Consider the following 26,761-nt stretch of genomic DNA (forward strand, 5'->3'; position numbering starts at 1 on the left):
ACAAAATTGAGACCCATGATTCAAAATGCCAGAAACTTAAAGTTACAGGCAAAGCTGTCGTCTATTGAATAGATACATTCTATCATCCTGCTTTGACAAACATACCGTCTTCTCAATCTGCCGAATTTCAAGTTCTTGGAGTTCACGCTGGAACGTGATGGCACTGAATGAACCAGCTCTTAGCCCTGGCCTGCCCCCATCTTTCCCATCTCATACTGTGAGGGCCTTCGTGCACACGTGGCCTGCACATCCTCACTCTGCCCCGGCCCCCCAACACTCATCCCCTGGTAGCACCGTTCACTCTCAGCAGTGTGCTCCCAGGAAGAAGTTTGCATAGGTCCTGGACACAGGCTCAGGGCCTTTTGGGCTGCTGGATTCTCTGGGTCCTAGGACCATGGGCTCTGGGTAAGCATGTTCCCTCTGCACCATGGATCCTATGTGCCAGACTGGCTCTCCACAGCAGCAGTCTGTTGAGAAGGATCTTTTCCCCTTTCTTCCACTTCCAATCTGTTACAGATCAATACTTCTTTTAATACAATAAAAATGAATTACTAGAAAAGTGAAATAAAAACAAAGACATACAAAATATAAGATTTTTACTGTTAGATTCATTCACTATTATTAAATTCATTCATTATTATATTGTTAGATATGATTATAATCAGAACAAAAATAAAAGAGGGGGAAAAACTACAAAAATTGAGCATATTGCTCTTGAAGGTGTGTGTACAAATGGTTAACCTAGGCAATCATTACTACATTTATAACCCTTGGTTATTCCATGGTCATAACTAAACAAAAATTTGTGATTGAAAGAGGATTTCCCCTATTAAATGCTACAGGCACACTTTGGATAGCACCCTTCATATCAATATTTAAAGGTTTCAATAAGACAAATGAGTTTGCTAATTAACCTTCCAATCTTGGGCATGTTGAAGATCACACACCACTTGTAGGGAGCAAGGTACATCTAAACTGTTTCCGTGCTTTGTTTTAATAACACTCATAGGAGGGAAACTAATTTTACAGGGGTATTTTGACAGAATGGAAAAAGATATTTCAGAGTAATTTGAGCAAGCTTAGGTTTTTCATTTCAAATTTTTATATAAAATAGAGCAAAATTCATCCTCCATCCTTCATCAATAGTCAGTTCTAACAATTTATCCTCTGGAATCATAATGAAAGGTAAATTATTTTTCTACAAAAGTCAGGGATTTGAGACCCATGAATTTTCTGTTCAGTTCAGCTGACTTTTGTAGTGAAACTTTTGAAGGAAGCAGAATTGATTTACATTCTGGCACAAGTTCCATAAACGGGGTAACTAATCCAGAATGTTTTCCAGTCACTGCAGCTGTGCCATCAGAATATAATCCTAGACAAAATCCTAACTCCAGACACATTTATAGACAATGTAATCCTTTCTAGTTTTATACAGTTCACAGTTGTGTTTATTAGCCATGAAGCTGAGAAAATAAAAGGACTATTTCTTCCTATCACAGTCGTGTTTAAATCATACATACACTAAAAGGATGGCCATTTTAAAAGGACTTGTGCATTCATCTAGTTTCAATGAAAGATACTTTGCTAGTTTCATTTTTTTCTATGAGTTGTCTTCCATATCATGAGTCAGTTCCCAAATATGTTCAACTATAGTTTCTCTGGAAAATGGTGTGTGAGCTACCTCCTTTGCCACATCATCACTCAACATCTCTAAGCCCACATTGTTGGTAGTCTTCATACATGTCTTAGAAACCCCAAATACTGCTTTATAAGAAGCCTGCAAAGCTGCTTATGTGAAAATAATTAACGTCTGCCTCTGTCAGTTTTTTAACTCAATACTCTTTCTTTCTAATAATTCTCTTTTCACTTGTTTCTTACATTCGTTACACAAAAACCACTTAAGTTTTTGATGGTTATATTGCTTCATTTGTCGGTACATTTCTACAGCCGATACATTATAGTTTTAGGACATCATCATCAATATGGCTACAAATTGAACTCAGTGCAGAAGGGCTCATATTTCTGAGTAAAACGAGTACAAAATCTTTTGGCGTTTACTCTTTCAGAATCACTTCTATTGTTATAATTTACTACTAACTACTACTTTAGTACTAAAGTAGTTAGTAGTTTACTACTGCTAACATTTTGAAATGTGTCTTTTCTTAAAAAAAAGAACTCTTGTGAAACTTGTTTCCTAATCAGTAAATTAGGGTTAAAAAGATATAAAGTAACTTTTAGTTCATAGCAGCACTATACACAATAGCCAAGACGTGGAAACAACCTAAATGTCCATTGACAGATGACTGGATAAACAAATTGTGGTATATTTATACAATGGAATACTACTCAGCTATAAAAAATACAATAATGCCATTTGCAGTGACATGGATAGCCCTAGAGATCATCATTCTAAGTGAAGTAAGCCAGAAAGAGAAAGAAAAATACCATATGATATCACTTATATGTGGAATCTAAAAAAGGAAAAAAGAAGATACTAATGAACTTATCTATAAAACAGAAACAGATTCACAGACATAGGAAACAAACTTATGGTTACTGGGAGGAAGAGGGTGGGAAGGGGTAAATTGGGAGTTTGAGATTTGCAAATATTAACTACTATATATAAAACAGATAGACAGTAAGTTTTTACTGTATAGCACAGAGAACCATATTCAATATCTTGTAGTAGCCTATAATGAAAGAGGAAAATTATAATAAAAATAATGCTAAAATAAAGATATGTTTTTATTTACTTATATTTTACTCACTTTGGGGGTATAGGTGACTAATCTTAAAATATCATGTTGAAAAGTGGTCGTACTGTCCTCGAGAGTCTGCAGTTTATACCACGTGTGACTTACCACTCAGTTTCAAACATACCCTAACTGGTCTATACCCTGTTTAATGAGATGATGCACCAATGTCAAATTGCTTCAGAAGTTCCTAAATACTTGCTATCAGTTTCTATACTTATCCCATGTGGTTCAGTAACAAACAGTTTGGGGACTGACTGGTTTCTGGACCACCTCATGAGTAGCATTACTTTGAAACCCAGACCTAGGGCCGGGTACCCTCTTGCCTGGATCTAAGGGGTATACTACTCCTGAATTACAAGCTTTAATTTTTAGCTGCCTCTTGGATATATTTATATGGATAATTCCAAGAGTAAACTGTTATTAAACTGTCATTAAAACTACCTAGTATTGAGAACTTAGCATGTGCCAGAAATATGACATTAAGAAAGAGGTTTCTAGCTTTATCAATGTTAAATTCTAGTGAAGGAAATGGATATTTAATCCTCACATCTCTTTGAAAGGCTGTCTTATCCCCATTATAAAGATAAGAAAATTGAAGCTTATAGAGATTAGTTAATATGTCCAAGGTCTCAGAGCTAGCAAGGGGTGCATCAGGGACTCAAAACTAGGTCTTACTGGCCAAACCCATGCTGACTCAGACCTGTAGTGAGACTTGCAGAAGCCTCCACATCTTTAGTCTCTTACTCCCCTGCGCTTCACCCAGTTAAGTTTTATTCCTAACACATAACTCATAGTAAATTATCTCCCTTCTTAGTAAACCTGTATTTCAAAAAGTGGATCATAAGATAAAGATGAGCTCTCACCAAGTACTCACTGTGATCTGGTAGCATTTTCTAATGACCATAATTATCCTCTTAAAAAAAAAAAAGCTCACTTTGACAAGGATCTATTTCAATATTGTATATATTCTCTACGTGTAGAAAGTTGTGAAAACATGGTACATGAGAGATTAAGTGACACAGGAGTATGGCCATTATTACTTTTCTTGCTGTGGTATGACTATGCATGATAAAATTACACCAGTTTTGTTTCTTCGTATCAATTTGTACTCCATAATTTTGCCTGTTTGATTAATTGCTACTGAATGAAACATTAAATACTAAGCTACAGCTATGATGTAATGTAGCAGAGACTGGCTAGTTGTTCACTATGCTCTATTGTTCTCCTTGGTCCTATAGCCGCTCTTTCAGGGAAGTGAAGCCATATGATTGAGTTCTGGCCAATAGGAAGAAGACAGAAAGATCACTTCTGGGTGTAACCCATAAAAGCTTTCCTGGAGTTCTCCAGATTCTCTTGTTGCCCTTTTCTGCTGGCAGAACACAGAGGATTCAACAAAGGACTATGGATGTAAGGAACTCAGGTCTTTGAATGACAGTGTGGAAGAGAAACCCAACCCCTCTCCAACCTACATTGGACTATACTGTCACATAACTGCGAATTCAACTTATATTGTATCAAGCCACTGATTGTTCTGGGGAAAGGTAGTAATCAATATGCATAAATAAGCAGATGAATAAAAATGAATGGTACATTCAATACATAAAATCTGCATTTTCTAGTGAAAGCAGTATGCAGTGAAAAAACGGAACGTCTGTACTCTAAATAGCGACTGAGATTTTCTAATAACAGCCTAGAGGACTTTTCCTGTTTGGATTTAGTCAGGCTTAGGTAACAGAGCTATAAATTTATATGGCTAAATATTTAGCAGTGTTGACAAAATTGTGTTTCTGGTAATAGTGCATCGGAATTAAACATTGTTTCTTCCTTACACTTTAGTTCCATGTTTACAATTCTGCTAGGTCATCTGCCCTGGTTTAAGTGGTCTTAAATAGTGCTCATTTAACTAGCAAAATTTCAGTCATTTCCTCTATCTGTGACTGCATTAGCTCCTAAAATTATTTGGGCTTAACAGCATCTCCACAAAATTGTATTTAACTTCACAGCTTCACTGTAAAGGCTTTTTGTTTAACTCTTTTCAGTCCTCTAAAACTTTTTTGTCTTGGCCTTTTGTTATTATCATGATTTTATTTGCGACCAATTAGACCAGCCCTCAAGAAAAGAAAAATTAAATTAAATGGCATTTACATCTCAGGAGAATCAAAGATATACAGAGTTAGTTATAATTTTAGTGGAGTTACAGATTTCCAATCATTGAGGGCAGAATTAGGTAAAGATATGATTTAAACGCAGGATTAAGCTCTACAACACTTGCTCTTTTTGAAAGTTATGGAACCCTGTTATGACCACCATTAACAGGGTTCAGGCTCCATGTGACCCATTAGGATTGAAAAAAAGAATCAAGTCCTGTGATCTGGAGAGAAGCTTTCTTGGTGCAATAGGAAACCTCAGTGCACTAGGATAAAACATCACTGTGGTTTGGGCTGACATAATTATTTCCTTATTGGAAAGACTTATAATTAAATATAGAAATGATGACATAAATAAAATCCAAATTATTTACACTTTTATGTTAAGTTTAAAATAATCTGTGTATACTTGGTGTTTTAAGTACTACTAGGAGAATTTAAGAATTTGGCATACTAAGGTACCTGGCAAGTTATGATTCTAATTTAGAAAAAGTTAATTGACTTAATTGATTTAGACCTCAGAGGATTAAGATAATTTTACTTGGATTATAAGCAATAATTGGATAATTAAAAGAACTTAATTTTAAGCATTTTTATAAATTTAATTTGGTAGACATATAAGAATTATGTAAGATATGACAAATATTTGATAACCAGTTAAAGTACAAAAATTAAATATATTTAAATTACAAAAACAATTCTAAATGCTTAAAAGATTATCTAATTTAGTTGTATAAACTCTGTTAAAAGTGATTACTAATCTTAAGAAGGAGTAAAGCTTTCTAAGTTATAATTTTAAATGTAAAGAAGGACAGGAAGGGTCTTGAACAATCTTTTTAGGACATGTAAGTCACCTCTAAGAACACCATAAAACTCCCATGATCATTTTTCTTCTTTTTTTCTATTGTCCTGCAGCTGCCCTTGGCACCAGTATCTTCTTTTTCTTCTCCTAGTATGAAAATACTATGCCTTTTAAAAGTAAATGCAAAGGCAATACTAAGTACTAATTTGTAAAATGTTTTGTAAATTGAAAATGAAAATTTTCTTTTTTCTAAATCTTTCCTGTGGTCATTTACTGGTCTTATGGACATTTGTCTACACACATGCAGAAGCCGCCCTCTCATGCCATAAAGGTAATGGTGTGGCAATGACCCATTAAAATAATACTAATGTTGCATAGAATTCATTCTTCCTCATGAGTCCAGCAGAAGAACAATAAATATGTGGGTGAATGATTCTTTTTAATCCTCAGATCCTTGAGGCTGTTTTGTCCTTGAGATAATGGTGTTCAATCTCTTCTATAAACTTTGCAAGCAACAGAAGATGATCTTTCCTAATCCAAGTATCCTTAACATTGAAATATCTAATGGGAGGTTTCCAGTGAGCCCATCTGGAGTCGTGAGGCTGTAGTAGGGCTCTGCAAGCCCTCAAGCTCTGGAGAGACTCCGAGGTGATTGCTGGGGGGGGGGTCCCCTCTTCAGCCAGAGTGGCTTCACTCCTACCTCTTTTATATACTGAGGGTCTGCATGGACCTCACTTGTGAGAGCAGCTTCCACACCTTTGCAGGTTTTGAAAATCACTGAGCCACAGAAGCAGAGGCAGCACTGTGTGAGTAAGCACACATCATTCTGAAGATGGCAAGGCCCAAGTGGAAAAAATATAAATTACACAGTGAGATGAGTGTGAGACTATTGATCTGTCTGTTTTGCTAAGAAGTAAAGAACTTCACAAACACTGACTTGGGGAGGTTACCAGACCTTTAACTAAACTGTTGGGTAACCACCTTCCTTTTAACTTGTTTTATTTGGAAATAAGATTGTTTTTGTTTGCTGTTATAATTCAAGACTCTTCCAAGTTCTATTCAGAAATCTCCCATTTTATTTGGCTCTGAGGATGCATTCTACCACTGTGAACCTATGGGTTAGTCAAGGTTACTAATGTGGTAGAATAAGTCTGTTTATGCTTTCTTTCCTAGAACTTGACTACTGCTGAGGCTAAAGTAACAAAAGGGAGCTTTTAAAAATTTAACTCAAGACTGGGAAAGAGACAGAAACTAAGAATATGGCACTGGCAAAATGCTAGCGGGAGGTTTTGTTTTTGATTGTTTCATTTTACAGTGCAAACATCCTGATTGGTTTTTAGATATTCTGTGGCCCTGCAGTCAGACTACCATGGGGGTCTCTGATACTACCCTCCTCTACCCTCAAAGGCACGAAGGACCTTCCCAACCATCAGTGGAGCCTGAAATGGCTGAGAATGACCCACAGCTCAAGCTGGAGGTTGGATATGAAAGGAGGGAGGTAAGGCAGTGAGTAAAACAGAAAGGGTTAAAGATAACTAAGGGCAGGTGCTTCGGGAAGAGGAAGACATAAAAGAGAGGGTCACAGGGTACTATGTGGTGAGCTAAGTCATGTGATGTACCAAGGTGTCTAGGACCACAGCCCTGTTCTTATGGCTAAGAATGTCCAAAATCTCCTTCTCCTTATCTGGAACAAGGTTTGACCCTTCAGCAGAAATTGAGTGAACATTCTTCAGGATTCCAAGTGTGAACCTGACTTACTGCTTAACGGTCAAATGGTATTTTGGGGAAATTTTGAACCCTTATCTTAAGATCTGGTGAAATGCAGGCATGATTCCCCTCTCTGGACTCATATTTCATTTTTTTTAAAATCACAATGACATGGAAGTTCAGGGACATCAAGAGTCCAACTGAAAGGGTTTTATGATCTTTTATTTTCCTCTTGAAATTCAAGGCTTAGCAATATTCAAATCTTACCCCCACCACTTGCAGCCCTGGCCTGAAAATGGGACTTTTAACTTGACTGAATGGATCTGGGCCTTGAGCTGACACTACCCTCTAGAGCAGCATACTCCAGGAGAACTTTCTGTAATGGTGGAAATATTGCATATTTGCACTATCCAGTATGGTAGCCAGTAGACACATACGGCTACTGAGCACTAGAAATGTGGCTGGTGCAATTGAGGAACTGAAGTTTTCATGTTGTTCAACTGACTTAAATGTAAATGCCTCACATGCTAATAGCAAATGTCTAGATTATCGGGAGTAGAGAAGACAGGGAGGACTCACACATTGCAGGTGAGCCCAGGGGGCCTGGAGGGCTACAATTCCTAAGGGGTAGGTGTTCTGACTCACTGTATTATTTTCTTCCAGAGAATAAATTATAGGCCCTTGGGGACAGTCACACATAATCTTCCCATCTCATTTGGGACACTGAAGGGCAAGTCCCAACACATTTCTAATAGAAATGTAAAACAGTAAGTCGGCATAATCTCTAACTAAGATGACTTTGAACAATACGGAGCCTGGCTCTGGGAAGGGGCCCCAGAGAACTTAGCGCTTTACTTAAAAACCAGAACCAACAGTCCAGTCTCTTAATTCTACCTGCTTCCTTTGACAAGGAAACATTGTCACCTGGTGATGTCCCATGTCCCAGAACCTGTGTGGGGGAATTTCTGGAGGTCCTTGATCAGCATTGCCTCTCCCTATTATGATGAGAGACCTGGTGCTGGAGAAAATGATAACTTTCTCTGGCTAGTAGAGCACTCCATTAGAACCCAGTTATAGTACATTATAACTGTGGTTTTGAGCACAGATTTAGCAGACATCTCCTATGTGCCAAGTACAAGAACTATCTCCTATAATCCTTACAACAACGAAATAAATACCATAATCACCCAACTGTAGAACCGAGGAAACTGAGGCTTAGAAAGGCTGATTAACTTGTTCAAGGTCAAAGTGAGTGGTAGAGCACATGGGCAAACCATGTATGTCTGAGATCTCTGCTCATGCTCAAATCACCTGGTAATAATCATCTTCTTGGTGTAAAGGTACTAGGAAAGCATGGGCTCTCTGCCGCACTTATTTCTTACTATCAGTCTGTTCATGAATTCTTATTTCCTTCCCCTTTTCCTAAGTAAGTGCCATGGGAAATGAAACACAAAGTATCTGCAGGGCCAGGAAAAGGCATATTCAGGATTCAGTTTCAGAACGGCTACCTCTTCCAGACCCATGCACCCTGCAGTGGGCTGTGCTTGCTCAGTGCGCATACCTGCCCCAACCGGCTCCCCGGACCCTGAAGAAAGACTCCATTCAATCCATGAGCACCTGCCTGGAGCCAACAGTGGATGGGGCATCCATACCCATTGCTCAATATTGAAGAATATTCCTTTCTTCTCTGTGGCATTCCAAATGGCACCTCACTTCTGACAGAGCCCACACGGCCTGACCACATGTCTGGGTGTCTTGAGAGTAAACATATTTTTAAAACAAATAGGTGAGCATTGTTTTGTTTTCTTTCAGTAGTTGTCTTAGTCATAGCAGGTGGCATCATGGTGGCATCTAGTTAAAAAATAATCCTATTGTCTTTTTTTCCTCCTTGAAGCTGCTACATATTTACTTTGATGGTGACTTCTAAGGAGGATATTGTAGAAAAACAAAGACCTTCAAGTCAGACAGACCTCGCTCTGAACTCCAGCTTTATCGTTCACCCATTCAAAAATATTTATGAAGGCTCTCCTATATGCTATGAACCATTTTAAGTGCTTGGATAAAGCAGTGAATAAAACAAAGACCTCTGCCCTCACAGAGCTGACCTTTGAGTGGAATGAGGTAGACATTACACAAGATAAATGAGAAAAAAAGAATGTTAGCTGGTGAAAAGTGCTATAGAGACAAAGCAGGGGAAAGGGTAGAAACTGTTAAAATCAGCAAATCAGGAGAGATTTAACTGAGAAAATGTCATTCAAGACAAGATTTGAAGGAGGTGAGGCTTTGGATGTGCATGCATTAGTCATGCGATATTAGGCAAAGTTACCAAAATTTCTAAATTTGAAAGAGAGCCCCTGCCAGAAGAGGTGCGTTCCAGGGACCAGAGCAGTGGAGCAGGGGAAGGGGAAAGCAAGAGGGCCCGTGGGAGATCCCCAGGATAAACTTGATTTCCTCAACTCTGAAATGGGAACAAAAGCCTCCCTGCTGATTTGTTCTGAGGATCAGGCCCAGGCACTGAACCGGAGCATGACAATGGCTATTATTACTGTGTTCATCATCCTCATCACCACCAGCAGCAGTCTGGTCATTATAAATAGTCACTTGCTGGAACTGGAGAAAGGTTATTTATACGTTTATTATCCCCAAATGACCCTGTTAAGGAAACTCAGGTAATAGTTTAATTCTGAAGACTGAATGAAGCACTCTAGCCTTGGAAGAGGGACATGTGGTTTAAATATTTCTATCAATAGAGTCTTGGCAGGAACAAAGGCCCCCTCAAATTGGGTAATTTGAGGACAGTTTAATAAGAGGACTATTTAAAAGATGAGCAGAATATAAGGAAAACACAACGGGTACTGCGGTGCCCCCAAATTAGTAACAGCAGAGTACTTTAACTCTTCCTCCTACCCCTCAGCCCAGGACTGGAGGGGTGGGATGGGGTCTGCTTACCAGAAGCCAGAGAAAGGAGAGCCCCATGGAGGGGGCTTTTCCCAGGAGCTGTGGCCTTCCATGGAGGGGCACAGCCAGCCTGCAGTGACTCCCCAACGAAGGAACTAGGGCATGAAGATCCCAGTGTCAGTCTCCTCCTTTCCTCCCATCTCCTATTAGTTTGCCTTTGGGCAAACCCAACGGGAAGTCAGAGGGTAAAAGTGCCCCTGCCGGAAGAGGTGTGTCTCAGGGACCAGCGCCAGTGGAGCAGGGGGATGGGGGCGCAAGAGGGGCCACAGGAGATCCCCAGGGTAAGACCGAAGGACAAGTTAATCCTAATTCCCTGGTTCCACTGGAACCTCATAGTCACTATCCTCCTCTGTATTCAGATGTCCCTTTAATCACATTTGTTGCTCTCCTCTGGGTTCTCCTCATGCTTCTTGTAAAGTTTAGTTACAGATTTTGAAAGAAAACCAGATTTAATAAAAATAAAACCCAGTTGTGTGTAAAGCCAGAGACCGTAGGGCAACCTAGCCAATCTCTGCCCAGGGGAGGGCACTGCTGACAAGGACGAAACATTCAGCTTGTCACCCACCAACATGAAAACGGCAAGGCTGAGGGGCTCCTGACCAAGAGCACAGCAGTGTCACTATTTTATTTTTTAAATGAAGTCAAGCTATGACTTAGTAGAAAGTCAAGTAGAAAAGAGATACGAAACCATATACATAAGACAGTATCAACCATGTAAAAAATATGTGTATGCATTGAAATAAGACTAAAAAGAAATAATCAAACTATTCACACTGACTATGGACTGTAGATTATGATGATTTTTTCTTAACCCTTTTTATGTTTTTCTAGGTTTCATCAATGAATATGTATTCCTTTTAAAATAAAAAAGAAATCAATAGTAATTTTTTTAAATAAAGGGAAAATTATTTCCTATAATTCACATCTCTGTTTAAAACTATAATAGTTATAATTTTCATTTCTGGAAAACTTTAACCTGAGATAATTTAAAAAAGACTCACTAAAATGATTATTTTGCTATTTTGCCATAGGATTTTTTTTTAAAAAAAAGAATCCTAAGCAATTTAAAGGATATTTCCTCTGTGCTAGTTTAATTTTGATTAGTCCTTATACCTAACATTAAAGGTATACTTTGAGAGCTTCAGCCCTTGGGTTTCAAATTCATTCTCACCAGGTATTAAAATTCTTAGGCTGGAAATAGATCATTGTGAAACATTAAATCTAACCTAATTAATTAATAATTATTTTCTTACATTGGATGATCCACAAAGTGGATCCAGGGAGATCACTGTTTCAATTTTTTTCTTCACTTCACACTAAGACTAATTCTGTCCAGGTCAACAAACCGTTTCTGAGCGCATGGCTATGGTCAACACTGGGTTAGTTGCTGGGGATACAGAGAAAATGAGACAAACCACTGGCCCTTAAAGAGATGTAGCAGCAGAGACAGACATGAAAGTAGATGATTTCAATCCAGTATGGATTGAATCCACTGCAAATAAAGCTAACTATAGGGAGCTAGGGACACTCAGACAAGGGGCTTAAAGGAAGAGCTACTCAATTTAAAACCAAAAAACACAAAAAACAAAAAACCCCAGAAAAACCTACTTGCTACTGAGCTGGCTAACACTTTTGTAACCGGAACTCCTTGTTTTTGAATTTTTATGGGGCTGATTGGGATGGAGGCCAGTGCAACCAGGCTTGTGATGGTGAGTGACATCTCAACAGGCTTGATTCTGCTCAGTTGCCCACACCAACCGTCATCTTCTGAAAAGTGAGGACAGCCACAGACATCAAGAAATGGAAGCAATGACTCACTGAGGCCAGATGTTGTTCAAGAGCTGTGGAGCTGTGCTCTTCCTTCTTAAGGGACCGCCTTCTTGCAAGTTGCCTTTGGTAGCAGAATGGAGAAGGTAGACAGCAAAGAATAAAACTACCCTAAAAACTCTGATTTCATTTTGGAAAATGTGGAATGCTCTGAATGGTGGGCTACTTTGGTGCAGGCTGAGGAAACAGTGCAGGTGATGAACAAGAGCTGGTGCCTGGGGTGCAGGTGGAGCTAGTACTCAGGTGGGACTCACTGGTTCAGCCATAAAGCTGAGCATGGTGAAGTCTGCTCTGCTTGGCTGGAGCTTATACTGCTCCAGTTATTAAGTATTCTGACTACCTTCCCTACTGGGAAGATTTATGTGTACCTTAAACAGCTATATTAGGAAACAGATACCTTTTTCGTTGTTCTCTTAAAACTGTTTATGTTTAAGCACTGAGGCATAAAATTCTTATCATAATGGAATAATGCTATGATTTTTAGTCCAGATAGGACTTACTTTTGGGGCTTAATATGACTCAGTTTAGATTTGGGATATTTGATTATATTAAAATAGTTCAATGTATAGACTGTCATTTTTCAAATAGTCTCCTGGAAAATTTTGATGAATTTTACCTAGATTGTATAACCCAATTTTAATCTTTCTGACACAATTAAATCATTCTCCCTAAACCTGTAAATTCTTTAAAGACTTTAATCTTTTATAATTATATGAAGCTTGCCTTCTTTAAGAAGCCTCTCATTGTTGCTTGTAAATAGAGCTCCTAAGTATTTTAAAAGCTTCTTTGTCTGGTAAAATGGAAAGTCAGGATTCCAAACCTATGAAAACTCTGCCAGGCTGTCCAGCTGTCCTGGTCATTCTTTTAGCTAAAATCCTAAAAGCTGTCTGTGCTCTGGAGGAGATCTGGGACAACTGGGGTGCAAACTGCCGTGGAAATCACAGATTGGCCACACTTGACTCTGGTTTCATCCTGTCACAATTACTCTAAACCATCTATTTCAGCCCAGGGCCATAGTCCCAGCTGATTTTCCACAGACGCAAACTATAGTAATGACTTTTTCTGCCAATTCTCTATCCCAAGTTAATAAGTGAGAAATTTTAGGGCCTCTAGGGTAGTATTCTCTATTTAGGAGTGAAAATGACTTTTTATATGCCACCTCTGCCTTGCCTTTTTTTTTTTTCCCTCATTCCTCTCTCCTTGGAACAAAGGTTTAGACCACCAGGATTGCAGTACTAGTTAAAATACAAATACTGATAAGAAATTTAATTAGCAGAAGGGAAAATGTGATTGCAAAGATGAAAGAGAAGAGTGCCAAGTTGTGGAAATAGCTAATATTTGTAAAACTGTCCACAGTTTACTCAGCTGTCTAACATACATAACCTTATTTAATCCCTGCACCAGTCCTGACAGGTGGTTGCTGGTCTCCTCTTTACAGGTGACATGAAATCGAGCAGTTAAATCCAGCCAAATGGCAATCATTGTCCTCTCAGACCCAGCAGCTCCCTTGATTGCAACACACTTTACGGGGAGCCCGAACTGTCTCGTGTACGGGGGGCGCCAGTGCTAAGGAAGCTGACCCAGCTTTAGCCAAAGAAAGAAAGTCTGACCAGACAGGTGGAGCATGGGATGTAGAATATATGGTGCTATAAAGAGGTAGGAGAGTGTGCAGGCTGATGGTCTTTGGAAGCACTAACAATCACTGAAGTCTGTGTCCCAGCAGCTGGCACACAGGACACTCATTAACCAGTGCCCTTGCAAGAGTTAAGGATGGTGATGCATTTTGTGACTAGCATCAGTGGGAAGTCACCTATGCTACAGGCCCTGCAGGAGCAAGAGAAGGAGCAGTTATCAGACCCCAGTGAGAGCTGAGGCTAGTGGATCGAGGCCACCTGACAGGTGCTCGGGTTTGGGTACTGGTATTAGTGACACAAACATACCTGGTGCTTTACACACTCAAGACACATAAGGTAGAAACAAAATGCAAACAAAATAACATATTGAGAACATCAAGCTTGTTTTGCAGAGTTCCAGGGAAACTGCAGATGAAACAACTTTCTGACAGCCCCTTTAACTGAGCACTGCACAGGTGCATTGAGGGAGAAAGAAGAAAGATAGTGAACTTGAAATGTCACAGGCTGAAAATCCGCCATAAGTTACGTATATACTCTCCCCAATTTTGCATGTGAAACCCAAAGGGAAGCATGAACAACTGTGCTTCCACAGAAAACTCTTGAAACTTACAAGTTACTTTCCACCAATTATTTTCCAGCCCCTCCTCTTCTTCCATGATAAATATCCCATTCAACAGCTGTTTGGGGAGACAGATCTGAGCATGGCCTTGTATCCTTGCTTGGCCACCCTGTAGTAAAGACTTTTTCCCTCTGCAAAACACCATTGCCTTGGTATTTGGTCTTTTTGTTGCATAGCAAGCACAAGCCCACTTGCTCAATTACATTAGGCAGAGAAAAACAGCTATAGCTGAACCACAGTCTGGTACAGAAGAAACCAGGGGAACAAGTAACCTGACGTTCTCTCCTTGCCAAAGCCCAACCATAAGTCAGAGGGCAAGGAACCCAGATGGAGCCATCTCCAGAGGTCAGCCTTCCAGGGCACAAAGTAGGGTGGGGTGAGTGGAAAAGGGACCTGGGAGGAGGCAGGAGAAATGGAGAATATCTAAGACAGACGATTTCACAACTAAGGTCACATTATCCTGCCCTGAAAGACTCTACTTCCTGGTTGGGACTTGAAAGAGGCATACGGGACTTCAGGATTCTTCCCTCTTTTTTTCCCTCACTAACCCCCATTCCTTATTTCAAATAATTGACTACCTGAAAATTGCTACATGCTTTAGGGGATAGGACATAAAGGTAAATGCAAATTGATTATAGTCCAGTAGAAGAAATGACACATTATGATATTGTAGACTGATAGTCAACATCCATCCCATTTCCTTTCAAGTGTGCCTTTTTATGCTACAAAGCCTGGAAAACTAAAAAATATATATAAAATAAAACCAAAAGCAAAGCTTGCATTTCCTAGTTTCTATTGCTGCCAGGTTCTGGATGTGATTTAGGTTCAACCACTCTTATGTACTTGATAGAAATTAAGAAAGCAGAAGCAAACTAGAAGCCATAACATCTTCTCCTTTTGCTCTTTATACCAGTGACTATGGTCATGGAGTTGTTGGTTGTGGGTGTTTGGAGATGGAGGCTAGGACATCTATTCTGCTGATGCAAATTGCAGCCCAAATGATGTATTCTGGGGCTGGCACAGTCACCAGATCATGGTGACTTCCTGATCACAGTGGCATCCCAATCATGGCAGTGGTGATATAATTTGAGTCAGTGGTTTTTTGATTGCAGAGGAGGTAGCAAACTTAGTGGCTTAGCTCTGCTGTATGGTTCAATCTAAATTTTTTTTCTTTTATCCAATAATTTGACAAGTCACTTAATAACCTGCAGAAGATTTCTTCCTGCTTAAACTACATTCTGTATTTACAATTCAACTTTGATTGCTACAGTAATAAACTAAAATGCAAAGTAGAAAGGGGTAGTGCTACTAGAAATATAGATTAGGTACTATGCAAATCTTGAAAGAATTAGATATTGGGCTTATGTTATAGGAGATATACAGAAAAATCCCCTACATGGGTCCTGAGACCTCTTGACAGGCTCATGTAATGAGTTTTCCTTTTCCAGGGAAGCACATGGGATTAACAGACACTGTGACTATTGTCTATTATATTTAAGAAAGCACACAAGTCTGTGTATCTATTCCCAGAGATGGGCTCCAAGTCTGTAATGAGGAAAGAGGAATACAACATTTGCAAATCCCCTGGCAATAGTCCCTTTTAATTTTAGAAATGATACTTGCTTGCATTTTAAGTTTCTATTAAAAAATTAAAGAAAAATGTGTTTATCAGTATCTTAATAATGCTACAGAAATTCAGTGTCTTCCCTGAGGGAAACAATAAAAGGAATCAGGGCATTTCATTGTCTATGTCTGTGCCTGTTGTCTATTTTTGCATGACAAATTACCCCCAAACTTAGTGACTTAAAAAACAATCATGTTATTACATAACATGATTATATTGGTCATCAATTTGAATTGGGCTCAGCTAGGTGATTTCTCTGTTCTAAATGACATCTGGAGTGACACGGAGGTCAGCTGGTAATATTCAGCTGGTGGAGGGACTGGTTTAGAGAGTACAAAATGGCACCTGGTAGGGATGCCTGGAAGGCTGGGATGTCCACTGGAGCACCTATACTTGGCCTCAGAGTAGTTGTAATTCTTATATCATGGCTGAGGGCTCCAAGAACAGTCTTCCAGTCAACAAGTGGGGAGCTACCTGGTCTTTCATGATCTAGTCTCTGAAGTCACAGCAACATTTCTGTCATACTTTATTGGTCAAAGTAGTCACATAGCCACCCATACTGAAAGAGTGGAGACCTAAATGCCACTTTTAGATGGGAGAAGTGTCCAAATATTTGCAGCAATAATTTAGAAAAATCCCAATCCCTCTACATCACTCCTCTTTACTTGTGTCTCCAGGAAAAGCCCCCTTTGCTAAGTTTGCCATGTCCGAACTAGAATGGCTTTGACACTTTAAGAATCTCACCTTCAAGTCAAGGACTAGAAGTAAAATAGGTGTGGGTGCTCCTAGCTTTGTGCTTAATAGAGAATCAAGGGTGAAATATGGGGTCTAGATTCTTGATATCTGGCAATTTTCGTTGCATGAAGAGAGGGAAGAATCTCATTTTTGTAGTCCTTGGGACAGCATGTATCGAAACAGAAACTTGGACACACAAGAGTAAAGTGTGGATGTAGCGATGAGTTGAGGGTAGATTCTCAGATCAAGACCAAAGCCCATGTTCTGTAACTGGGACATAACTTCAGAGCAGGTTGAGCATCAACATCCATTTGATTCACCTGAGTAAGATTATCTTCATATCTTCCTAGGTAACTACATGGTTGGTCTCAGGACCCAACCAGGCTAAGCACAGTGCTGAGTGCTTTGCTTCTGGGTCAGGAAGAAGGGTTGTTCAGCAAGTTGTTGATTCTCAATAGCCAAAACTGATGAACATGCATTTGTTGAGTAGATGCTGGGCCCAGAGCAGATGTAGAAAATGAAATATTGCTTTTGCCCTGCAGGAGCTCAAGTCTAAGAGGAGACAGATGAATAAACAAATAATTACATGTGATAAAATAGTACAATTTAATTAAGTGCTAAGTGTTTTAGGAGCACAAAGGAGGGGTGACCAGTTTTAAAACTTTATGTAACAGGTGGCCTTTGAGCTAAATTTTTTTAGTTTCAGAAGGTAGGAAGAGCCTCTCGCAAAGAAGAGACATCCCGTGAACAGTATGGGCTGTGTTATATGTTATTTATAGGGAATGGTGGGAAGTCGGATGAGATTGGAGTTGTAGATTCTAGGGATGGTGGGGTGAGACATAAAGTTGGAAGGAGAATTCAGGCTGAATTGTCAAGGTCTGTGTATTTCAGGCTAAGGAATTTGAAGTTTAACCCATAGAAAACAGTGAAGGATGAAAAAGGGTAGAGAATGTGGAAAGACAAATGCTATACTAGCTGTTTTTAATTAGGGAAGCCACAATTTGTCCCACTACTTGAAGCTTTGTCATCTTTGATATTTTGCAAATCTCCATTGGAGCCAGACTCCAAATGGAAATTTTAGACTTTCTCTTGTGTTTCTATGTTTTTTTTAATGTTTAAAATTTTACATTGCTGCCATGTTCCATCCATTTAATACAAGATTTACCTACCAAAAATAATCTGAAAGGCAAATAGCATAGTTTAACTAGTTTCTCTGTCATGCCCTCCACTATCAAGTAAAGGATAGATCAGCAAACAGACAAAATCATTTTTGTTCTGGGCAAAAGAATTAAATGGTCAGCTTTGTATGTGTTGATGGGATTTTTTTTATACATTTGGTACAAACCACCTCCCAGAGACAAATTATTTAAATCACCTCTTGAAACCACATGTCCGTATTTGTGCAGCCAGAAGTGGGAGGTGTGGGTGGCAGGGGATTACAGGTGACTCAGTATATCTGGCATCTGGGTCAGAAATTTCTCTCAACTGATGGCTGAGGTATTGCCACCATAATAGGCACCACATACGAATTGCCACCAAATCAGTGTGTGTGCTGCAGTAGGCAAATACGGACCTGTTCTGAGGTTAGTCAAACTGGAAGACGATGCAGGTTTTAAATTTTTTTTCTAGCGCATTCAGCATGGATGGTCTTCAGGACTTGTTCTCCTGCCAGCTTCTTAGCTATCTAACTCCTGGTGAGTTGTAGTCTACTTTGGAGTTTAGATCTTTCCAATATTAACATCAACCACCATAGTTTTTAAGCTTTGAAGTGGTATAGCAAGATGCTCAATGTGCAAGAATATTAATTTTCCTTCCCCCACCCCCTTTAAGTGAAACTGCCATGCAGATGTAAACAATGGGCATATTTTAATGAATATTATTTCTTTCTAGCTGGGGCTAGATCCAGCTGCTTTGCACAGGTCTTCTTTGCCCTAGAAAGCTCTACCTGCTTGGCCCCCCTGAGTAAGAGGCCCAGATATTGCTGGGAGCAAATGGGCAAACTGATGTAAGGGACAAGGAGATTCAAAGGAGAGGGTCAGGGGTGCAAACCTCCTGTGCTTAACTTTAATATAACACTTCTAATGGATTGAACTGGTCACATTTCAAGGCCACCAAGCAGGAGGGCATTCAACCCTGAAGAAAAGCTTACTCTTGGTGTAGTGCTTTTTCCCCAGGGCTTGGATTGTCATGGGAGATAGTTCCACCTGTTCCTCCTCTCCCAGCCACTGTGTCACAGTGAGTGGCCTTGGGGAAATGATGAAGAGTGCATGCAAACGGACAGAGCTAAGTAACTAAAGAACCATAATCTGGGAGTCAGGCCCACTTCATTTTGCATTCATGTCCCTGCTACCTTCAGGGAAACTACTACCTGTGCCTTTATCATCAAAGCAGAGGCCCTGGGTGGCGTGCAGGACCACCTCTTTTCCCTGGGGTGGGAGAACTTTATTATTTATCCATCTGCCTACTTACCTACCTATTTATTTATTTATTTTTCAGTACTCTTACACAGAGCTTTATCATATGTGTTCTTCAACACTTCTCTACATGCATTACAGAATGTCCAGCTCTTTTTGCAGGAACCTCAGCAATAGCCATAGAGAATGAGGAACTCCAGCATACCAAGCAGGTTTTCTGAGAGGCAACAGGATAGGTATTACATTGAATAATCCCCTGGGGCTTTTGGCTTCTAAGGGAAAAACTCTACAAGGAAAGAAATTATTCTTGTAATAGGTGAGGCTTTGAGTTACTTGAATCATAAAATAGTACACGCCTATTTTGCATTCTGGTGGTGATAGCAAGATGTGTTGGTTATAATGTAAAACTAATTACTTGAAAACACACCATAGGAAACATTGTAGGATTCAAATGAAAGGAAATGAGATTTTTGGAACAAAGATTATGAAACTCCATGTTCTTGAGGGCAGAGGTCTCAAGCATGAATTCTATCTCAGATGTTGAACAGCTCAAATTCAGGAGTTGTATGATGGCTTGTCCTCTAAGGAATGTATATTTTTATATATTATCCTTCACTTCTTAGATTAATCAGCAGATTTCCCCATGGGTGTGCCAAGAGGAGTTAAGATGGTTTTCAACAGAGTGATTACCTCAGATATACTCATCAACTTCATGGAGATCAAAAGGGCTAAATGGACCTCAAATATTTATTAAAGTGTTAAAACAACTGCGATGCTCAAATCCACTTCTTTTTCTTATTGTAGGTGAAAGGATATCTAATAATCATAATCATAATATTTGCTAGTGTTTATTAGCATTTATTATATGTCAAGTGCTAAGGACTTTTCATTGGCTATCTCATTTAGTTCTGTTAGACTGTACTCTCTAGACTTAAAAAATTAGGCTCCTAATGGATAGATTGTTGCCAATTTTTTAAAACAGTAAAACAATGACAAAAAATCTGTAAGTCTCCTGGATTATAGAAAGGTCTTTACAAATGCAACAGGATATTAAAATGGAACTATTTCAAATTCGTTTTGGCCAAGGCCCCAAGATTACTGTTCCATTTTGAAGTGAGACTCCAGCTTAGCTATGCAGGATTGCAAAGAAGCTGCCCTAAAATTGGATATAAAAGTGTTGATGTGGCTAAAAACTTGGAGATTAGAAGGATTTTTTCAGAGAGAGGATTTAAGTTTGAGTCCCATAGGCCCAACTCTCCCCTCACAGGGAGGTGTTGAGAGAGCTTTTTTATCACTTCAAGGCTAGAGAGGAGGGTTTCAAGGAGAGATTGGTAATTGGAGTGCACAACAGACTAGGGTCTGATTCCTACCTGGGGAACATTGAGGGCAATAGGTAAACCCAAGTAGCATAATTTAGAACGCACTATGGGTAAGTAGTGACTGTATTTCCAGGGCAGAAGGTCCTAGTGGACCAGGAGGGACAGCCAGAGAGCTGCTATTTTAGATGCTTCCATGAAATGCCGAGGAGACACTGCTTAGCAGAGAGAGATGCTGAAGGTATACAGTCCACGGCCACAGGCTGAGTTGGGAGTCCTCTGTAGCCCCCTGACAAGTACAGTGCCCACATCTAGAAACTCCAGGTGAGAGATCCCTGGCAACTGGGGTGGAGGTGAGTCTCTGAAGAACCCATAAAAGTACCCACAGGAGAGCCACCTTTGAATACTGTTCAAGGCTGAAGAAAACTAGCATCATATGGGTGCTGTTCAAGCAAAATCTTTCCTGACCCCACCCCCTGTTTCCCCCTGGTGGAGTTGATCAATGGGCAGGTTGGAGTTGGAGAGTAAGCAAAGGAGACACTGACCAGCCCCTTTTCCACAGCTTGCTTCTTGCCTGCTGCAGGCCTAGCTCGGGGAGAGGAGCGCCTTTAACTTTAACTCGTGTTTAGAAGGTTTTGTTTGTCTATTGCCTTACTTTAAGTACACCAACCTAGTATAGTAATAGTAAAATACCAGAGACTGGTATTTTGATAGAAATGAAGACTTCTATTACTTAAGAATAACCAGAAAAGTTATACATCCTTTCCTGGATTTTATCTAAGGGGTAGGGAAGAGCTAACCCACAGAGCAGATTTGCTGGGACAGTAATAACAATTTTAAAAGTTGGTTTATTAGAGTGAGTAAGTTCTCCTTTTTTACCCAACAGTTGCACATATGATATGTATTTACAACTGAAGTCTATAATAGTTTCTTTCAGGATGCAAGGAAACCTGCTGAGATACCCTCAGGTCATGTGGACGTACTGTAACAATACATATAGAGTCAAGGAAGCCTGTGGAACTATCGGGGGAGACGTGTAGTCCTGTAGAACTGCAGCATTAGTGTAGAACCAGCTCAAGGAATCAGAAACAGTGATTTCTGACTGTTTGGGACACAGTGGTAGCTCCAGATGTCCCAGGCATTGGGTCTCACTCTACTATTGCTTATCACTCCTCTTTTCTCTGTGGGCATCTTGTATCTGGTAGGCTCCATTCGTCACCTTTCAATATGAAGCCCATTGAGCACTGTTTCCTAGGCACCTGACCTACCCTCCCCTTGCTCAAGAACTAACCCTTGGTCCAATCACTGGGACCAGAGAAGAGGATGCTGTGGCAAAAATGTGAAGGCAGCATCACTTGCACTCACTTCATGAGATGAGGTCTATGGGCACCATGGGTTTCCTGGATTGTCTGATGGAGTTTTAAACCACACAGCATCTCCCCTTAACCAAATTTCCACAAATAGTTATTCTTTAAGACACTTCCTTTTTTTTTAAAATGCTGTTGTGTGTGTCACCATTTCTGTGCACCAATTATTATCAATAAATATTGATAGAGCATCAACTACATACAAGTCATTATTGACCTAGAGTCCTTTTCTTGGAGATTCTTTGTTCTTTTCCCCTTGCCTTTCCTTCTTATAAGGTCCTATAAACAAAGCTGAAACAGCAGATGCCTTCAATTTTCCTGGACATATAATTCCAAAGATCTTTTGCTCTGGTGCATTCAGGGCCAGCGTGTGGCTCTGTCTCCTTCCCACAGTATTTCCTGGATACTTTCTGCTGCAGAACTCTGTATGAGCCTTCATCTTTGATTTGCCATGTAAAGTTCTTTATAGGAGGGCTATAATTTTGTTCTAATTCTCATTAGTCACCCTTGGAGCCCAATGTTTTCTTTTATTCCTTGATGGTTGAATTCTTTTGAATTACTAAAATAGCTCCTTTTATTTTAGCTGTTTCCTACTCTGGCATCTATAGATTGAGATAGAATCTGACATCTTTAGATTCACAACAGTTGTGAGTTTTTCTTGTTAAAAAGATCTTTTGAATACTTCAGGATAATAATTTACAAAATTCTAATTTAAAAGCACTTCTAGTCAACTATCTTCATTTTTCACATGTGAGGAATTGGAAAAGATATCCAGTTCTCCTCAACTAGCATTTATAGAAGGTCTCATATGTGTCAGGCCTCTATTCATTCCTGGGATTAAGTGATTGTGACCATATTATTTGCTTTCTCAAAAACTTTCAGCCAATACCTAAATAATTAAATATAAACACCCTAACTGGATATTCAAGGCCCAAAAATCTGGCTTCAAACTTCTTTCCCAGATTTTCCCCCCAGCATTATTGAGATATAATTGACATATAACATTGTGTAAGTTTAAGGTGTACAATATGATTATTTGATTACACTTATACATTGTGAAATGATACCATAGTAGTAGATACCAAAACTTCATCATCTCACATAATTATCATCTTTCTTTTTTTTTTCAGTAAGAATATTTATGATCTACTCTCTTAGCAAGCTTTAATTATATAATACAGTATGGTTAACCATAGTTACCATGCTGTACATTAGATCCCCAGAACTCTCATTGGTGGGGACTGAGTCACATGACTGCACCCAGGGTCACATGACAGGCCCTGGCTGCAAAGGAGGCTGGAAAACCAATGTGTCATTTCTACCTTAGGACAGTGAGACTCACAGTGAGGGAAATGTCCATGCAGCTAGGGAGTACACAAAGACAGTCAGAGGATGCAAGATGTCCAGGGTAGTTTCTCCCAGAGCCCAAACACTGGCCAACAAGACCCACAGGGCCCTCCCTCTGCACCTCATCACACATAGTCCTTTCCTCAGCCCAACCACGCCAGTGCCTTCTGTCCTCTCACAAGATACCAGGCCCATCCCCACCTCAGGGTCTGGAACACTCTCCTCCCACCTCTCCAGCCAGGCCTCAGCCTAAATACCACCCCCTAGGGTGGCACCTCCCACAACCAATCTTTTCACCGTGCCCAAACCCAAGGCCCTAAGCATCGAAAACCTTGCAAATTTGATTCACCACTGCCCTCACCCCATCTAAACACAAGATTATAAAGTGTCTTTTCAGCTTTAGCAGAGCAACTACTCACCTAGATGCTGTGACCCCAGCAGATCCCGGCCATGGGTGCTCCAAGGCATCTTCCAACAGACACAGGGCTCCTTCCAGAAGGAATGGTCTGGGATACAGCTGGTCCACTTTGTTGAACGTATCTGCGGCATGTGAGTCACAGTGTGGGCTGTGTGTGTAGCTCCTTCAGATGGCCTTTCTCTCACAGCCTGGTCAGAGTTCTCCTGGACTCCAGCATTTAAAAAGCATCAGCTGTCCGTGGTACAACACTTAACTTCCACAAAGATGGCATTTTTAAAGGGCCTGAACCCTTGACAACCCAGATGCTGGAGGCAAGGCAGATGCCAAGAGTGGGGAGAACACCCCAGGACTGAGATGTCTGCCTGTCTCTCTCTCTCCATTTAGACTTTTTCTGGATGAACTCTGAGGAGAGGCCTCCAGAAGGGTGAGGGAAGGGCTGTCCTGCATTTTCACAGCAGATCATTTCTCTTCGCTCAAGAACTAGTCCAGCACTTCAGGGAAGGAAGAGACTAGCCCAGCTGGGCACGTGGGGCAGCCAATTGTCTGAGTCCTCATGGGGATTAGAGGCTGGGCAAATGGGGGGCCAGCACCACAGCCTCTCTTAGGAACAGCAGAGCCATCCTCTGAAGTCTCCTGAGTGAACTGGCCACACTGTAGCTGACCTGTCCCTAGTAAGAGCTCTGCAGCTCTGGCAGGATATGTCCAGTGGGCATGGAGGCCCCCACATTTGTGTGAGAGCACTGGAGAGCGTCACAGCCTCGGGCGCTGTGAACACCTGAGGTGGTGCCCACCACCAAGGGACTCCCCTGTGCTCCCTGCATTTATCCACTCCACCATTTGCTCCCTCGCTGAGGATGCTGAAAGTGTGCCATGTCTCAGGAGCGTGGAGGATGGAACCGCTGGGTGTGGTGAGAGAGAGGAATGAGCCCACGGCGTCACCTAGGTGAATGAAAAGTAAGTTTGGAATCAGATGGCAGCACAGGCAATAGAAGCCAGGAATGGAGGAGAGGGAGAAGGTGAGGTCAAAGCTGTCAAGATGATGGAGGTGTCAGAGGTCAACTAGTGTCAAACTTGAGGGAAGTGAGCATCAAAGCATGAAAGAAAAATCTCAGCTCCCAAAAGTAAGACCTTCCTTCTCTTTTCTGCCTGTGAGTTTTGGATTAGTTGGTTGATCAGCTGAATAAAGTTATGTTAAGTGGAGAATCATGATAAAAATAAGACCCATACCTTTTGAAAATATTATTTCAACATAAAGCATATAAGTATGCAATTGTTTGCTAATATTTTGAGTACAGATTTGATAACTGGAGATTCACTTACTTTCCATTACATCAACCACAGCCCTATACAGAATAGTTCTTAGAAGTTATAGTTTTAGGGGTTTGGAGTTATTTTCTGTTTGGGTTTCAACAAAACAACTAAACCTACAGTCAATTTCAGTACAGAATCCTTCAAGGTTTTCATCTAGTTCTCTACAGTTACTTCAGCCACACTTGTTTAAAAAGATTTTTTAAATCACCTTTTTTCTGTCTGTGAGTCTGTTTCTGTTTTGTAGATAAGTTCACTTGTGTCTTTTTTTTTAGATTCCACATATGAGTGATATCATATTGTGTTTTTCTTTCTCTTTCTGGCTTACTTATTATTGTTTTCTGGCTATGTTGTACTTCCCTTGTTCCTTTCTTCTCTTCTCTCTTTCTACCTGCCTATGTGAATGAGTTTCTGTAGCAATATGCTTTGATCCCTTTATCTTTTGTGTATCTACCATGACAACTAGTACTTATAGCAACCCTGTCGATGGTCCACCCAGATCCTTCTGAATCCCTTTTATGGGTTCTGTGTACCTCTTGTTGGGCTTCTGCATATCTTTACTTCTAAATGGCCTGCATCTGTAATTAACTTTGAGAACTGCCCTTGGCTACTAGAGCTGTTTACCCACACTCAGTAAACTGTCCAAGTGCCTAGTAGTTTATATCTTCCTAGGTGGCCAATGGATAACTGATATGGGCTTATGAAAGATGAACTACTGGCCTCCAGTTGGGACAAACTCTGAAGTATAAGTTACATTCTTGAGCTGCTCTCCTGCAAGATCAGGCAGAAGCTAGCACTCTACCTGAAATTGTAGCTTTGTTTGGATACTTCCCCTCTTTGTCCTGCTTCTCTTATCCACTTCATGACCTCTTTGTGGGGGCACTTTCTCAGTACATAACTTGTACATGAATCCTCATCTCAGAGTCTACTTGAGATGTGGAAGACAACAGAAGACTAGGTAAGATTTAATCATTGGTCACAAAGACCAAAAACACATGGGAAGTCTTATCTATGGACAATTTTCTTTCCTAGGAGGCTCTTTATGGCTCATAATCAGAAGGATCTAAAGTTCAAAATGCATGGTCTATATAACTGTACATGAGGACAAGATTTTTCTAAGTCTGACATTAATATAGTATTACATTTGGTCTCATCTGCTGGCTTATTTTACCAGAGAAACTGTCCACTCCAGTTCACTCCTGTGCTGTTTTCATCTGTTCTCCCAGCTAAGTATGGGAAGAAGCTTCAAGGAGAACCTGATGGAGGCACAATTTGTTCAGATCTGGAAAGTCTTGGAGGAAACTCATTAGTCAGCCTTAGAATTTCTTAGCTTAAAAAAAAAATTGGTATGGTCTGAATTCATTGTTTCAAAAAAAAAAAAAAAAGACAAGATTTTGAATGGTAGGCTAGTCCAGCAGTCTTTTTTTTAAAAAGAGATTAGCTCCTGGCCAGGTGAAAGGAGATCGGATTTAGGAAGAAGAGAGGGTTCTAGAAAGTTATTCTTTCCTTTGATTCATCTTTGCCCTCCAACTGCCTTTAAATTGACTGTATCAAATGTCACTTGAGTTAGATGCTTCTGAGAGCCAGATTTTCTTCTCTCTGTGTCTGTGTCCATTTTGTGATTCAACCACACTGTTGTGGAGCAGACCAGTAGGACCAGTTTCTTTCTTTGGTACACAGGGAGGGTTCATAGAACCCTGATGGGGATTGTCAAAAAATAACAATTTTCCATCAGGGTCAAATATTTGGAAAATGATGCCAAGGGCAAAAGAAGAAAACTAG

At 40.2% G+C, this 26,761-nt stretch overlaps 1 long non-coding RNA gene across 1 annotated transcript in view; it reads right to left on the reverse strand.

Moving 5' to 3' along the window:
• The window catches only part of LOC140700447 (uncharacterized), a 32,012-nt gene extending 21,517 nt beyond the window's left edge, over positions 1 to 10,495 (reverse strand). The window contains exon 1 of the long non-coding RNA XR_012078839.1: positions 10,362 to 10,495. This is a non-coding gene — a long non-coding RNA (uncharacterized lncRNA). The remainder of the gene's footprint in view (positions 1 to 10,361) is intronic.
• Between the last annotated feature and the right edge of the window lie 16,266 nt (positions 10,496 to 26,761).

This window comes from Vicugna pacos, chromosome 12 (genome assembly GCF_048564905.1).
Source record: "Vicugna pacos chromosome 12, VicPac4, whole genome shotgun sequence".
Taxonomy (NCBI): domain Eukaryota; kingdom Metazoa; phylum Chordata; class Mammalia; order Artiodactyla; family Camelidae; genus Vicugna; species Vicugna pacos.